The sequence below is a fragment of the Triticum urartu genome, chromosome 6A (genome assembly GCF_056163025.1).
Source record: "Triticum urartu cultivar PI428250 chromosome 6A, HENAU_Tu73, whole genome shotgun sequence".
NCBI lineage: Eukaryota > Viridiplantae > Streptophyta > Magnoliopsida > Poales > Poaceae > Triticum > Triticum urartu.
The window spans coordinates 69,998,606-70,016,020 of NC_141878.1; the positions used below are offsets into that span (position 1 = coordinate 69,998,606).

Genomic DNA, 17,415 nt, shown 5'->3' on the forward strand with positions numbered 1-17,415 from the left:
AATGTAAGCGAGCCGTTCATACCAGCTTTAAATGCGCCCAGGAGGCACATAGTGTTCATTCGGGAGCGACTACAATAGAAGAAGGGTCATGGGTGCAAAAATAGAAAGACATATCTGAGCCACTGGATCGTAGGTGGATGGCACAGATTTTGATGAAAGGATCTCAGCCACTTATGTATATTTTATGAAAAAACCCTACTAGCAATTAGTTCTAAAACAGAACTTTTGCAGTAATCACCTCAAGTATTTCATCTCTCTCCATTCATTTTGTCCAACGACCCCAAATATTTGGGGTGATATTTCATCTCGCCTACTAGCAATTAGTTATAAAACAAAATTTGCACAGTGATGAAGCCCCATAAAATCTTTGCACGTATCTACTTTATGAAAACCATGCATATTTCAGTATTCATATATGGTTGTCACTGCAAAGCCACCCTTTGAAGCTGAATATGGTTGTCACTGCAAAAACATGCACATTTCAGTGGCTTGTACTCCATCACTAATTACGCAAAAAGAAGTTGAATATGATTGTCACTGCAAAGCCACCGTTTGAAGCATAACTAACATCAGACTGGACCATCCCGGATTGAGCATATCACAAGCATACATATCTTGATGAGACATGGTAGCATCATTTTTAGTACATGGCCAACAAGACAGAGTAAATATGATCACCACTCAACATGCATTGCTATTTAAAACGATAAGCTCTACTATCTTGATGGTCATAATAGAAAAGCTCTAGCATTCCCCTCCAGTTCTACCACTTCTTGCTCATAAGCTTCTTGTTCTGGGAGAGGTCACACCAAGCAAACACGATTCAGTTGAGCACAGACACGTACAGATGCATAATCAAGAACACAGTTAAATATATCTTCCATAGAAATTCTCTCAATCGTCAGAAAGGGAAGACTTTGATAAAAGCTTCTTATATCCATCTGCAGTCTTGATGTTTCTGGTTGTCAGGGCATCATGCATCTACAAATACAAGGAAAAAAATATACTTTACATTACAAGGAAAGAAATAGGAAATTATGTTCTCTAATCCTGATCGTGTATATGTATTGAACAATTAATAATGCAATTCAAGTTCTTTTGCTAACTCATAGATGACAAAAGTAAAACCTTGATGCTGCAGCACAGAGGCACATGTCAGACCACTGAAGAGAAAACGAAAAGAATATCGTACGACAAAATATATTTACAGTTTGACAATGACTGATCAATTGTATCTATTTTCACAGCTCGTCATCCCAATAAGACTTGCATACAACTTACGACCGGCTATACTGATGTATTGATATTACATTATAAGTTTTATGGCTCAATGGATGGTTAGCAACCGAAGGACTATCCCAAGTCAAGCCCAAGTAGGTCAAAACAATCAGCCATTTACTCCCTCCAATGGACATTTCCTGCTAATTATATCCTGTGACCTAATATTGCCTTAGTGCACACATATTTGCTGACAGCAGCACTACAAGTGCAGGCCACAATGTTTTGCATGTGCACTGAAGCTGTTGGTTTCCACTCCTGTAAAGCGCCTCTTATTGGTCAGGTACTTTTAATTTAGCACCAAAGACACAAAGAAATGGTGATTTTGTGGTAATATGAGTATAAACAATACCATTTGTTTGGAAGGAAAATTATAGACAAATTCTATACTGGACAGAGAAGCCACTGGAAAATTTAATCACTCCAGAGCAGTCATGGGTTCGAGAAGAATAATATTACCTATGACCAGTAAACCACAAAGATAGCCTAATGATGGACATACAACAATGGCAAAGAAATTCAATAAGAAGCATTAGAGAATTAATCTCTGCAGACGAGGTAGCATCGCTGAAATCTTGATTTTGAGCACTACTATTGACCGATTCCACGACTGCAAACAAATATTCAGCAAAAAACACCAAAGAAGGGATTAACGGAAAATTAGGTAATGACAAAATTTTCTTGCCTTTCTGGACTATATCTTCTCACCTGGTAGTGTTGGTATAAATTTTGCAATTACTGGAACTGTGGGCTCTCCTGAAGGCTATGTCTCACTACTTCCCTCCATTTCAGTTCAAGATGCAACACCAAAACAGCGGAGAACAAACTTAGTACTAGTTGACGAGCTTCGATCTATCCGTCGTACGCAGAGAAGAAATTGAGAAATCAGCCCCAATTCCAAGATTGTAATGTTAAGGTTGCAAACTAAAAAGATATACAGAAAGAGAGTCTTTTCTACATACAAAAGGTGAAAAAGTTGCCATTGTTCTTTTTGCAATCGTAGTATCATAAAAGCTACATGAGGAAAACCAAAGAGCTAGTATAATTGTTTCACCAAACCAAATTTGTCATGATTGTAGTTTCAATGACATTATACTGGAAAAATAGATATTGAACTCTCAGAAATCAGTGAAGTGGAACACATTGCAAGTGTAACGAATTTCAGTCTTGTGCCTGCAAGCACTTCACATGCAGGTAATTTAATAGGTAGATGAGATTAGTTTGTTCCCATGTACAATATCCGAGAAGAGGATGAAATTTCAAAATACAGAACTGCTCGAAAATCTAGTATAAGCATAGCAAGCTTGTCCAGTGATTAATATTTATGTTCATGGATACGAGAGATATCCAATGTTTTAAATAGCGGGCTATGGCATATAGCGGCGACCCTTAAAAACAGCTATAGCTGAGCTATAGCGGGCTATAGCGAGGCTATAGCGGCAAATTGTGCATGAAATCATTTAGCGGCAACATGCTCAAACAGCTATAGCGGAGCTATAGCGGGCTATTTAAAACTATGGAGATATCCCTGTTATTCCTATCAAGTTGAAAGAAACCATATCCCAGCAGCGCATGAACTAGCTGCTCAGTCAAAAAATTTAAGTAAGCAGACATTATATTTTTTGTTATGGCTAATCAACACCGAATCTTTCCAAATTAACTGAATTTGGTACTCAAATTAGCTTAGCCAGAATCACAGGCATCAAATGCCCCAACATAATCTAAACATGTACTACTAATTTCCACCATCTCAACAATGTCCTGATTTAGATTTATGGCATAGGCATACGGTCTCCCCTAGGCATACCGACAGAAGATGGGACAGTGGCTGTTGTCCTCACGCTTCAGAAACCATCCCAGTGAAAATTTGTTTCCCAAACCAAACGATACAACCACCCAAGGAGCTAAGAAGCTCCGGGATCAAGATGGAAGAACGTGGGCGCGGGCGGAGTCGAGTACCTGCCGAGGGCGCGGAGGTCGTCGAAGTGGCGGTGCATGGAGACCTCCTCCTTGGCAACAACACCCTCGTTCCTCTCGATGCGCTGTGCGGCGGCGCGCTGGCGGTGACGAAGAGCAGAGTACTTGTCCGCACAGGGGAGGTCTGTCGAGGCAGCCAGGAAGCCGACGACAAGACGGTCGGGTGCTGGATCTGGACCTCCGCTGGGCGCAGTCGCCCAGCTAGCCACCGGATCTGGCCCGCCGCCACCGTCGGCAAGCCCTTGCTATCGCCCAGCTACACATTGGAGGATTTTGGGTCTGCATTGTTGCGTTCTTAGGAAGGAGGAGGTGGTTCTAAAAGCAAAAGGAGTAGAACCAAGGGAGTTTTGTGCAAATAACATAGTGCCTGTGTGCTCAGATCCACCCACAAGAATCTGGGCCCTTCATCCAGGATCAGATGGCCCAGCCATGTTTTTTCTATTTTTGCACCCATGGCCCTTCTTCTATTGTAGTCGCTCCCTGTTCATTCAATCATACAATCCACCCGCGGCCCATGTAGAAAGCTAACATACTACTCCACGACACCTCTGTATATTTTCTGCTGACTGGCGCCACAACTGAAAATTCACGATACACACATCCCAAAGGACGAACAGTTGGTTGAGATTCCGAGCTTCATGGTGCTTGTCCTGCAAAACGCTCCTCTCGTATTAAAATCCCTAAAAGCCTAAAAGGTCATATATTTAGAAATAGAGGGAGTACTTACCTAATAATACACTAGAAACCACTTTTAAGTTTTTTGCGAGACAATATGCTTTAGGAAGCTCTATCATGATATTTGACGATATTAAAATAAATATGAACGCACAAACGCACACATGTGCTATATAATTTATGCAAATCGTCAAAATATGAATTATGTTAAGATAAATAACTTAAATTTGGCATAATTGTTTTGTTGATGTACGTCACAGCCGTATGACAAAGAATACAATAACTAATATTTAGCAATGTTGTTGTGTGATTAACTATGCCAAGTAAGTGCAACACATCATACTTGTTTATGTTATAGTCTAATGAAATAATATGTTTAGACGAATATAGAAGTTTAGTATGAAAATATAAGTATTTTTTTATTTCGCCACAGGGCTCAAACTACAAAATTGTATATAAATTGCTTCTCACATGGGAATCATTTCTGCCAACTGTTTATTAAGATCCCACACCATAAGTTGGCTGTTAGCAGAAGCAGACCCGAGCAAATTTGGTTAACTAAGGCTGAACGATAGACCATGCACCTGCCAGAACAAACAATTGGACATCCGCGGCGTGTCAGTTATTGATCAAAGTGCATGGCCTGTGACCGTAACTACAAATAAGACTAGAATTTACTGATGCATACCGAGCCAACGCGTGTCACAACCAGGCAACCGGTGTGTCCCTATCAAGGTCGTCCAGTTCTGCTGCCGCGAGATTGCTAGCCATCTTGTCAAACATTTTCCAGTCCATCAGCAGGAACTAGCATCATCATTCAGCACAAGAAAGCATTGGACATTTTTATCTTTGCACAAGTAATTACTATAAGCGATGCTACTTCACTATCAACTATCACGTAAAGAGCAAGCACATATTGTCAATTTATATTGAACTTAATTTGCAAGATTCAGTTGCCAACTACTATATACTCTATAAATTTCTAGAGATATACTCCCTCCGTTCCTAAATATAAGTTTTTTTAGAGATTCGAATGTGAACTATATACGAAGCAAAATGAGTGAATCTACACTCTAAAATACGTCTATATACATCTGTATGTAACCCGTATTGAAATCTCTAAAAGCCTAAAGGCCTAATAATACACTAGAATCCACTTTTAAGTTTTTTGTTAGATAATATGATTTAGGAAGCTCTATCATGATATCTGATGATATTAAAATAAACATGGACGCACAAACCCACACATGTGCTATATCTAATTTATGCAAATCGTCAAAAATATGAATTTTGTTAAGATAAATAACTAAATTTAGCATAATTGTTTTGTTGATGTACGTCACAACCGTATGATAAAGAATACAATAATTAATATTTAGCAATATTATTGTGTGATTAACTATGCCAACTAACTACAAAACATCATACTTGTTTAGGTTATAGTCTAATGAAATAATATGTTTACGGATATAAAAGTTTAGCATAAAAATACAGGTATTTTTTGTTTCGCCACAGGGCCCAAAATATGTTTGGACAGGTCATGAACTCACCTGATATGTTTCTACGGGTCTCGTACGAGGACTTCGTCGCTTTCCAGGCCACCGGCTATCAGCCCTGACAGAGAGCCTGCCTGCAGAGCATTGGACCAACTCACCCTACTGAACGCCTCTGTGGAATTGAACGACACCACAGGTTCTACGAGGATGTATAACTTTCTATGCCAACCTTCGGGTGGTCCGCAGAATGCGTATCTGTAAGTGCATCTAGTGCCACCCCTAGTTGGTTTTGGAGTATTGACGACAAACCTGATTGAGGAACTAATGTGTTTGTGAGAATTACAGGATAACACAGGTAGAAGTCCCTCATTGATTCGGTTTTCCTACCAGAGATGACCCCTAAAAATGAATGAAGACATTGAAGTCAAAGGTGGTATGTGAAGACATTCACATTGAAGACTATGACAAGAGAAGACATCGCATGAAGACTATGGAACGCGAAGACTTAGTTGTTTCGTCGTTCTTTTTTTCTTTGTTGAGTCATAGGAACCACCGTACTGTTAAGTGGGGTCCAAGTGAACCAGTCAGAATGACTGAAGTGATGCTTAACCAAATCTTATGTCTTTGAGTGAAGACTATGAGAGCAAATCTTGTCCAGAGTTGGATAAGTCAGTTTTGCTTGTAGCCCAAGTAAAGTTGCCGTGTGTGTTTGAAATCTGACCATTGGAACACGTGTCAGTTCCTTAGTGACCAAGGGTCATTTCGGACAAATCAGGTCGGGTTGTCTAGTGGCTATAAATAGCCCACCCCTTACAACCATAAACGGTTGGCTGCTCAGAGTTAGTGCACGGCTTTTGTCGTTTGAGAGCAACCCACCTCGAAACCTTTGAGAGAGAATTCCTTGCAAGGATAAAGTCCTAAACACCCAGAGCCAAAGAGTGTTAGGCATCACTTAATTCTTCATCTCTGTGTGATCTGAAGACTTATTACACTTAAGGACTGTGAATCCTCCAGCCGGTTAGGCGTCGCATTCTGAGCATCCAAGAGTCATTGTGGATCGCCGGTGAACGAAGTCTGTGAAGGTTTGGAAGTCTACCTTGAAGACTTACCAGAGTGATTGGGCGAGGACTGGGTGTCCTTAGCTCAAGAGGAATAAGGTGAAGACGAGGTCTTCTGAGTTGAATCTCAGCCTCCCTAACCAGACGTACAGTTGTCACAACAACTGGAACTGGTCCAACAAATCATTGTCTTCAACGAGTCACTGGTTTCATCCTTCCCTTCCCTTTACTTACTGTTGGTCCTTGTGAAGTTATTGTATGATTGCTTTATCTTTTGTCTTCACTGAGTGACTGCTTGTTCTGATTGGCTTCACAATATCTTCCTACCTGATCTTTACTTCCTAACTGCTATTAGTCATTGTGCTTTCACTCCATTGAATACTTGACTATGGTTTGCCTAGTGTAGTCTACCTTCCGCTGCATGGTAATAGGTTTATTTCTATTGTTTGTCTTCGAAACTTCCATGTTTTGAAGATTTTCATAAAAATCGCCTATTCACCCCCCTCTAGTCGATCACTAGCACTTTCAATTGGTATTAGAGCAAGGTACTCCCTTGTTCTGTGTGATTCGGTTTAACCACCTGGAGTTTTAGCTATGTCGACTGCAGGGATAATCAAAGTCTCCGCTACGTGCCTAGTCTTCGATGGAACTGAATATCCCTACTGGAAGAATAAGATGTGCATGCATCTTGAAGCCATTGATGTCGACCTATGATATGTCGTCAAGAATGGCGTTCCCAAGGATGGTGAAGGTGTCACCGCTGCTGATGTCAAAAAGTTTGTTCAACTGGACTCCACTATCAAGAACATCATCTGTGGTCATCTGACCAAAGGGCAGTATGGCTGTGTGAGTGCTTTGGAAACATCTAAACTAGTCTAGGACTGGCTGTCCAAGGTCAACGAAGGCGTCTCAACCCAGAGAGATCAGAGAATCAGTGTCCTTCGCAACCTCTTCAACCGCTTCAAGAGAAATGAGAATGTCCAGCTCACGTTTGATCGGCTCACTGACATCACAAATGAGTTTCAAGCCCTCGGCGCCACTGAGATCATCAAGCATGAAGTCGTCAAGACACTCCTGAGATCACTTGACAGCTCGTTTGACACCCTAGCCCTGATGATTTAAGAACGTCCTGACTTCAAGACACTCGATCTGTCTGACATACTTGAGAGGCTCAACACACACGAGTTTTAGCTTTCTAAGAAAAGAGACATCTACGGTCCCAACTATGGGCGAACTCGTGCCTTGAAGGCAAAAGCTGTCTCCTCATCTGAAGAAGAGTCTGACAGCAGTTCTGATGATCCTGAAGACATTGGAAAGGAGCTTGCTATGCTTGTGAAGAAGTTCCAAAAATTCACCAAGAAGAAAGGCTTCAGAAAGTCCTCACGATCAAGCTTAAGGAATGATGAAGTTTCTGCTCATGACTACAAGAAGAGAACATGCCACAAGTGCAAGAAACATGGCCACTACATCTCTGAGTGTCCGCAGTGGGACAATGAGAATAAGAAGAAAAAGAAGAGCAAGGAGTATGATTCTGACGACAAGAAGAAGAAGAAATACTCAAAGTCTTCTTCCAAGTCTTCCTCAAAGTCTTCATCACACAAGAAGAGCTCATCTGGCAAGGCACGCGTGTTTGTTGGCAAGGAAATGGATTCAGAGGAGGAGTCCGCTTCCGAGGAGGCGGAGGTGGAGTCTGGGGAGGAGTACGATTCTGGCGTTGCGAGTCTGGCTACAGCATACGTTGCCAAGTCCATCTTCAACACTGAAGACAATGACTCCGTCACCGACACCGATGCAAATGACAAGGACTACTCCGCTCTTACCTACTGCTTCATGGCACGCGGTGCCAAGGTAAACACACGCACTACTCACTATCAAACTTCCAGTGAAGATGAATCTGATTGTGGTTCCAAACCCAGCTACAAAACACTTGCTAAAATTGCAACTGAACAACAGAAAGCTATGGAACATATTCAAAAACTGTTAGACAAAAGCGATGACCTGTTAGACGCTAAAATGACTCGATCTCAGTCCTTAATTGAAGACATAAAAAATCTTCACATTAAGTATGAGGAACTTGAAAGTCATCATGAAACGCTCTCAACAACTCTTGAAAAGCTTTCCTATGATTATCTTTAAAGGAAGCAAGATCTTGAGAAATTGAGAGCGGCTCATGAAGATCTTCAAAAGGAAAACGAGTCACTTCGCGCCAAACAGATCAGTTCCGCTCAGGAAGGATTTGAACCACCATGTCTTAAATGTATTGAGCATGACAATGCTACTTCTGTTGTTGGTTGGTCTACTGCTGCTACTATTGCAATATCTTCAACTGCTGATGTGCCAACTAACCCCTCTGCTGAGGATGCCACTGCTATTGCCGATGAGAATGCTAGGTTGAAGACATTGCTTGAAACAGGGATGTTCAAAAGCTTCAAAGGGCATCAAACACTATGTGATGTCCTCAAAAGGCAGATTCTGAACCGAAACCCTAGGAAAGAGGGTGTTGGGTTCGAAAGGAAAATGAATGCTGATGGCTCTTACTGGAAACCTGAGCAGTACCCCAAAACCACATGGGTTGCTGCAAAGGGACCTTCAGTGGATTCATCCACCCTATCTGGCTTCACTTGTGCTAATCCCATTGTTATTGATGAATCTTTTGATGCAAACTATAAACTGTTTAAGAATCAGAAGGGTGAAGTGTTTGCCAGGTATATTGGTACTAATTGCAGGAATGGACCACCTATGAAGAAGGTCTGGGTGCCGAAAAGGTGTTTAGAGAATCTTCCTGTGAATGTCATCATGACACCACAGGTGAAGAAGACAAACCCCAGACTACAGGCTTCATACGGTCCAAAGGCTTCATATAGACAGAGGACTCACCTGAGTCGCACTAACGCAAATGTTTTGCAGGGAAGCCATACTCAGGCCTATGAATATGAGCGCGTTTCATCAAACCGCCATGTTCATAAGACCAAGAACTATTCTGCTTATTCTTATGAGTACTATTATTCACCTGCCAGACTTTTTGCTAGGGCTCTAAAGCCAAAGTTCTCAGATGATGCACTTAGACTCATTGCTTCGAAGCCACCCTTGAAGATGTGGGTGGCTAAGAAAGCTTAACTCTCTTTTGCAGGGAAAGGTCTCCAGCCGAAAACCAAAATCGTCTGAAGCTATTGTTGGGGACCTTAAACATCTTGTAGGGCACAAGATCAAATGCCCAAATGGTCTTATTATGTATTTTGTTCCTGAGTCGCTTGCTACTTGCCCTATCAGTCCTAACCTCGATCTAAGCTTTCATAATCCACTTGCCCGTCAAATGTTTTTGCTTCACAATTCTCTTCGTGAAGCCTATCCCCCTAATTGCACTGTAGGGTACGACACCAGCTGCTTCAGAATGGATTATTGATAGTGGGTGTACTAATCACATGACTGGCAAGTGAAGCCTTCTTATGGACTCAACCTTACGTCCATCTAACAAAAGTCACATCATATTTGCTGACACTGGTAAAAGTAAGGTATTGGGTCTAGGTAGAGTTGCAATCTTAAAGGATCAACACATGGATAAAGTCATGCTTGTTGAATCCCTTGGTTTCAACTTAATGTCTGTCTCAATGCTTTGCGATTTAAACATAATTGTGATGTTTGAAAAATATCGTTGCCTTGTTCTAATGGAATCTGACAAGTCTCTAGTGTTTGAAGGGTATCGAAAAGATGATTTGTACGTGGTAGATTTCTCAGCAGGACCACAACTTGCCGTATGTCTTCTAGCAAAAGCTTCAGAATGCTGGCTCTGGCATCGGAGGCTGGGGCATGCTGGCATGAGGAACTTGCACACTCTTGCAAGAAAGAAGCATGTCATAGGCATCGAGGGCATCAAGTTAAAGAAGGATCACTTATGCGGTGCCTGTGAAGCAGGAAAGATGACGAGGGCCAAGCGTCCCTCGAAGACAATCATGACAACGACTCAACCCTTCGAACTGCTCCACATGGACCTTTTCGGTCCCACTCATTACTCAACTCTTACTACTACTGCTTGTCTCTATGGCTTTGTCATTGTTGATGATTATTCAAGATATACTTGGGTGCATATAATCCTCTACAAGACTGAAGTGCAGAATGTCTTCAGACGCTTCGCCAATCGAGCCATGAACAACTATGGCGTCAAGATAAAGCACATCAGAAGTGACAATGGCACTGAATTCAAGAACACTAGGCTAGATACATATCTTGATACTTTGGGCATCACACATGAATTCTCAGCTCCGTACACGCCACAGCAGAATGGCGTCGTCGAACGCAAGAACAGAACACTTATTGAGATGGCTTGGACGATGCTTTATGAATACAAGACTCCAAGAAAATTCTGGCCTGAAGCCATTGATACTGCATGCCATATCATCAACCGTGTTTATCTTCACAAGCTTCTGAACAAGACATCCTATGAGCTCCTTACTGGCAAGAAGCCAAATGTCAGTTACTTCAGAGTATTTGGTGCCAGGTGCTGGATCAAGGATCCACATCACACTTCAAAATTTGCACCAAAAGCACATGAAGGTTTTATGCTTGGATATGGAAAGGATTCGCACGCCTACAGAGTCTTGAACCTCTTTCACTATAAAGTGGTTGAAACTTTGGATGTGCGGTTCGATGAGACTAACGGCTCGCAAAGAGAGCACCTGCCAAATGTGCTAGATGAAGTTCCATCCAGTGAATCAATCAAACTTATGGGAACTGGAGAAATCATACCATCTGAAGCTCAGCCTGAAGAGGAACTTATCATCTCCGCACCTGATCAACCTGAAGACAATGCTCAGCCTGAAGACAATCCTTCTAACGATGAAAATGATCAGCAAGAGCAAAATCTTCGTCCTGCACATTCTCGTGTTGCAAATGAAGTGCAGATTGAGAGAATAATCGATAGCATCAATGCACCAGGTCCACTCACTCATTCAAGGGCAACACAGCTAGCAAATTTCTGTGGGCACTTCGCATTTGTCTCAATATCTGAATCCAAGAAAGTTGATGAAGCCTTCATGGAACCTGAATGGATTCAAGCTATGCAAGAAGAGCTTCAACAGTTTGAGCTGAATAATGTATGGGAACTGGTTAAGCGTCCTGATCCTCGCAAGCACAATATAATAGGCACCAAATGGATATATCGCAACAAGCAAGATGAGCATGGTCAAGTTGTCAGAAACAAAGCTCGTCTCGTTGCTCAAGGATACACTCAAGTTGAAGGGATTGACTTCGATGAAATATTTGCTCCTGTGGCTAGGCTTGAAGCCATACGCATACTACTGGCCTATGCAAATCATCATAACATTCTTCTGTATCAAATGGATGTGAAGAGCGCTTTTCTCAATGGCAAGATTGACGAAAAAGTGTATGTTGCACAACCGCCTGGCTTTGAAGATCCAAAACATCCTGACAAGGTGTACAAGCTCAACAAGGCACTGTATGGCCTCAAACAAGCCCCTAGAGCTTGGTATGACACACTCAAAGACTTCCTGAAGAGAAAAGGCTTCAGACCTGGTTCCCTCGACCCCACTCTCTTCACGAAGACATACGATGGTGAACTGTTTGTGTGCCAAATATATGTGGATGACATTATCTTCGGCTGCACCAATCAGAAATACACTGACGAGTTTGGATATATGATGCAAGAGCAATATCAGATGTCCATGATGGGTGAGCTGAATTTCTTCCTTGGTCTTGAAATACGTCAGCAACGCAACGGCATCTTTATATCTCTAGAGAAATACCTCAAAGATTGTCTGAAGAAATTTGGAATGCAAGATTGCAGAGGCTACACGACGCCGATGCCAGCCAAACATCATCTGGGTCCCGACGACAATGGTAAAGAGTTCGATCAAAAGGTATACTGCTCCATGATTGGTTCCTTGCTTTATTTATGTGCATCTAGGCCAGATATCATGCTTAGTGTTTGCATGTGTGCCCGGTTCCAAGCGGCACCAAAGGAATCGCATCACTTAGCTGTGAAGCGAATTCTCAGATATTTGGCTCACACCCCAACACTAGGATTATGGTATCCAAAGGGCTCAGAGTTTGATCTAGTTGGATTCTCGGATGCTGATTATGCTGGTGACAAGGTGGATCGCAAGTCTACGTCAGGCACATGTCATTTTCTGGGACGATCACTTGTATGTTGGTCTTCAAAGAAGCAGAACTGTGTATCTCTCTCCACTGTTGAATTTAAATACATTGCTGCTGGATCTTGCTGCGCTCAGCTTCTATGGATGAAGCAAACACTCAAAGACTATGGCATTCACCTGAAGCAAGTGCCACTCTACTGCGACAACGAAAGCTCCATCAAGATTGCCAACAACCCAGTTCAGCACTCGAAGACAAAGCACATTGAAATTCGTCATCACTTTCTTAGAGATCATGTTGTGAAGGAAAATATTGATATCATACACGTCAATAGTGAAGAGCAATTGGCAGATATATTTACCAAGCCCTTGGATGAGAAGAAGTTTTGCAAGTTATGGTGTGAGCTAAATATCTTGGAATCCTCAAATGTCCTGTGATCAGGCACACATCCTAACACTTATGCATGTTGATGACTTAGATGTGCAACACACGAAGTAAAGTATATCTTCAATCAATGAAGACTTACATTCTGAGTGTGAATACATTAACGTGTAATTTGACTTCGGAGCGCCATGATAATTATGCGCCGTGTCTGGATCTAATACTTCCTATACGGTGGGTAACGCCACCACCAAATTCTTCTGTTTGAAGTGTTTTATCCATGGCGTTACATTTTCTATGTCTTCACATTTGGTTTGTCTTCAATTTCAACTTGTCTTCATGATTATCTTCACTATGTTGACTTGATTGTCTTCTGGTATATACTGATTTACTTTGGTTTCTGTCCTCTACAGCATTCACTTATAGCTATGGCTTCTTGATGAATCTTTTGAACTAAGTGAATGTGATCGGACCCTAATCTCTCTATGCTTTCTATCTCAAACTCTATCTGTCCAAATCATATGCATTTTATTGAAACTGTCGAATGTCTTCTCTGCGTCCTTGTCAGCAGAAGATACAGAGACAAACATTAATTCTGTTTTCAATGCTAATTCCTTCACCTGAAACTCGGAGAAGTGGGAACGACCTCCCGACAATCCAGGCATGCGTGGGAACGTGAAACAACCTCCGATATGTTGCATGATAGCCACGTGTCCTTTAGATGTGAATCGCCAGGGGCACCTGTGTAATAACACTATGCCGTCCCTATCCCTATAAATACACGCCTCACCACAGTCATTATCCCTTCTTCCACTCTCGCACAAACCCTAGCGCCACCGCTAGCCCTCGACGACGACGACGAAGCGCTTAGCTGCCGCGACCTCACCGACGCCGTCTTCACGCCGGCCGCGGACATCGTCTTCTCCGCCGTCGCCGTAGGTGTCCTCCGTCGCCAAGTTAGGGCACGGACTATCGAACTGCTCGGCCTCCTCTCCCACTCCGTCTAGCAGTTCTTCGTGTGGTAAATAAAACTTCCTTTTTACGGCCCCTTTGATCCTATAGATTCATCACGTTCTACCACAAATAGTTTCTGTTCACACAAGTTGGATCTATTTCATACTGCATATCATAATATGCCTATTATGTTCACTTATGCTTCACAAAGTAGTTAGATTCCTCACTTGTACTTATTCTTGGATTCGTACAAATCTGGAACCAACTCTCTATCTATGAGTGAATGTCTTCGCACTATGAGGTCAATGTCTTCTAAACTGATTTATCTTCAAAATCTTATGAGAATGCATATGACCTCTTCCCCTTCCCTCGCACCTTAATGCTGTCACAGGTACATGTCCGTGGGAGAATCCCTTGGTTCTCATAGTCTGCATTCGTTTGCAGAATTCTTACAGCATCATATTAACTCTCCCGAAGCCAGTTCCTGTTTGACCAAAAAGCGGAAGCCTTTGAAGCCTTTAAACGTGTTGAAGCCCTTCAGTTTAAGATTCATGGCACCAGAGAAACCTACAAGAAAGGGTGGCAGACAAAGTTGTGGCAACACCTCAAGAGATTTGCCTCCTGACCTCTATGAGCTGTGCAAGACAGATCCAGAGGAGAATTACAATCAGCAAAAAACTCGAATCCAATGGATCCGAAGATATTTGGCAGAACAGTGGTTCAAGTACAGGTTCGTGACCCACGAGTATGCTGAGAAGAATGCCATCAAACGACCATGGGGAGACATTCTATACAGAAATCTTCAACCCAAATCCAGAGCTGAAGCCATTGAACAAGGCTTCTATCCTTGCATGGTCCGTGGACCGCAGCCTGCGGATGCAGACCCATCTTCATTACTGTGGTGCCGCGATGATAATCTGTTCAAGCGCAACCTTCAGTTTGCCAGGAACTCGGCCAAAGAGAACAAGAAGTCACGAGGCTTAGACTTCAATCCAGGCCCCTCTGCTCCTCGTGCTGATGGCACACGCGAAGCTGAACCCAATCTTGTTGGGCCCTTCTACAACTTGAAAGGTCTCATCACTCATATCATGGTTCAAGGGACAGCCGTGGATGAGCCTGCAGACGACGCTGAATCTGATGAAGCGCCTGCACCGCCGAAGCCAAAGAAACTGAAGAAGTCTAAAGCTTCAAAGCCTGCTCCTGCACCGAAGGTCTTACAGGTGAAGCCTCTGGCCACTGCACCTCCTGAACACAGTGTGCAGTCTGAAGATTTGTCACGCATCTCCAAGCCCTCGAGAGTGAAGATGCCCTTGCAACCCACCAGCCAAGAACTGACTGCTGCTGCTATTTTGTGCAATGACGCCATTGATTTGTCCAGCGATGAAGATCTCGCAGATGACGCTCTTGAGCAACTGATCAAGAGCAAAGAAGAAGCAGAAATCTTCAATGATTTGCCTCTCTTTGACGTAGCAATCCTTCACAACTTCATTGATGAGTGGTTTGAAACCCCCAATCTCAGCTTTGATGATCTGCAACTTCCAATTGGCCTCAGCGTCACTTTCACTGGCGCCATTGCTTCTGAGCTAGCTCTAGCTCAGCGCATCGTTGAACTGAAGCAAAAGATCGACTATGAGAAAGCTCAGTTCAAGCAGCACATGGCAAAGCTCAGCGTGCAAGATGTCAAGAACTTCAAGATTATGCTGCACGAGCTCAAGGAAGCCTTTCTCAAGAAACGCGAAGAAGCTAAAGGTTCTTGTGAGCGCATGAAGAGTCTGGCTGACAAGTGTGTGCAAGCCTACAATGAAGCTGAGAAGCGCAAGGCTCTTGGGCGTCCTGGCATCGACCCCAGGATGGCTGCAAAGAAGAAGAAGAAGCCAGCTGTGGCCGAACCTGAAGCAACAAGGCAGGAAGCACATCCCATTGTCTTCCCAGCCAGTATGACAGGCTCGAAGCCTAAGGTCCCCACAGTGGCTTCAGAATTAAAGAAGACAAGGGCTGCCGAGGCTGAAGCCAGAAAGAGGAAACATCCTGAAGCTTCTGATGTCGCTCTCTCCAAGAAGAAGCACAAAACCAAGAAAGATCGGGCTGCTCCCACAGAGCCCCTTATTGTTGAGCCCATCTCGGTTGCTCGTCCTGCCTCTTCGCATCAAGAACGACGGATGGTAATTCATGAGCCTGTTTCCATAGAGGCTCCTGAAGCTAAAGACATTCCAGCAGTTGACCCCACCGTTGCTGAAGACATTGGTCACCATGACAATGTTGAAGATGATGAAGTCCTTCCTCAGATCGAGCACCAATTGGTATCATCGCCTGTGCTCACGCACAACGAACTCATCAGCATTGGTCGTCCTCTGACGCCAACTGCTCAGGATGCATCATGGGCTGATCACCCACAAAGACAAGACATTCCAAGCTCTCCCCAACCGCAAGCTACCCCAACAGTGCAAGATGATGATGACTTTGTGGCCCAGCACACTCCATCCCCACAAGCGTCGCCCGCATTATGCAGGCTTCGCAAAGGACCAAGGCCCCAAGTCACTCCCATAATGCACGTGTCTGAATCCGAAGCCAAAATGGTTGAAGATGTTTCTGCTGCATCAGCCGATGAAGAATAAGAAGCCCCAAGAGTTTCAAGAGTTGCTACACCCCCGTCTCACCCAGATGTTGTTCTTGAGGAGAACGTGACCGATGTCGTGGTTCTAACTCTGACAGTTATGTAGGGGGGTGAGTATGGAGAGGCTAGATCCTAGCTATTGGGAAGTTGTTACACGCGAGGTTTACGAGTTCAGGCCCTTCTCGGAGGAAGTAATAGCCCTACGTCTCGGAGCCCGGAGGCGGTCGACTGGATTATGCGTGTATGGATTACAGGGGTGCGAACCCTTCCTACTAAGGAGGGGGGTGGCTTATATAGAGTTTGCCGACCCCCTCCTGCCCTCAGTAATGCAGGGTTTTAAAGTACATTTAAGATAGGGCGTTACTGGTAACGCCTCTAATAAAGTGTTGTAATGACCATGAAGACTACTTAACAGCTGACCGTTTGCCTACGAAATGACTGTAGATCTCCTGGCAGTCGAGTGAATAGCTTCATGGTCGAGTGGTAGCTTCTTGGTTGAGTGTCTCGGACCTGTCGAGTGAAGTACCTTCAAGCCAATTGAAAGGTGGCTTCTCCTAGGGGAGTCCTAGAGTAGGACTCTTCGGTCAGGTCCGTGTCCCTGCCCTAGGTACATGTCTTCATCATTAGCCCCCGAATGGATCAAGGTTAGAGTGGGGAAAGAGTTGGAGATCTTTCCGACTGGTTCTTCGGGCTATGTGAGCGCCTCGTTTCGGGACAATTATCACGGATGACGTTGCTAACCTTTTTCAGTCGCCTTGATCCATTCCAGGCCTTCCGTCGAGTGAATTTCTTTGCTTGTGCCATACCGAGTGTCGACATGATCGGGGTCTTCTGTTTTTTAGCGAGTTGTTCTACGGCCCGCGGATGTCGCGGG

At 43.5% G+C, this 17,415-nt stretch overlaps 1 long non-coding RNA gene across 1 annotated transcript; it reads right to left on the minus strand.

The window, feature by feature from the left end:
• Positions 1–531: 531 nt before the first annotated feature.
• LOC125531516 (uncharacterized) lies at positions 532–3,680 on the minus strand. Its single transcript, XR_007293302.2, has 2 exons — positions 3,238–3,680; positions 532–2,130 (listed from the first exon to the last, which is right to left on the minus strand). It is a non-coding gene; the product is annotated as an uncharacterized LOC125531516 (long non-coding RNA).
• Positions 3,681–17,415: the final 13,735 nt, after the last annotated feature.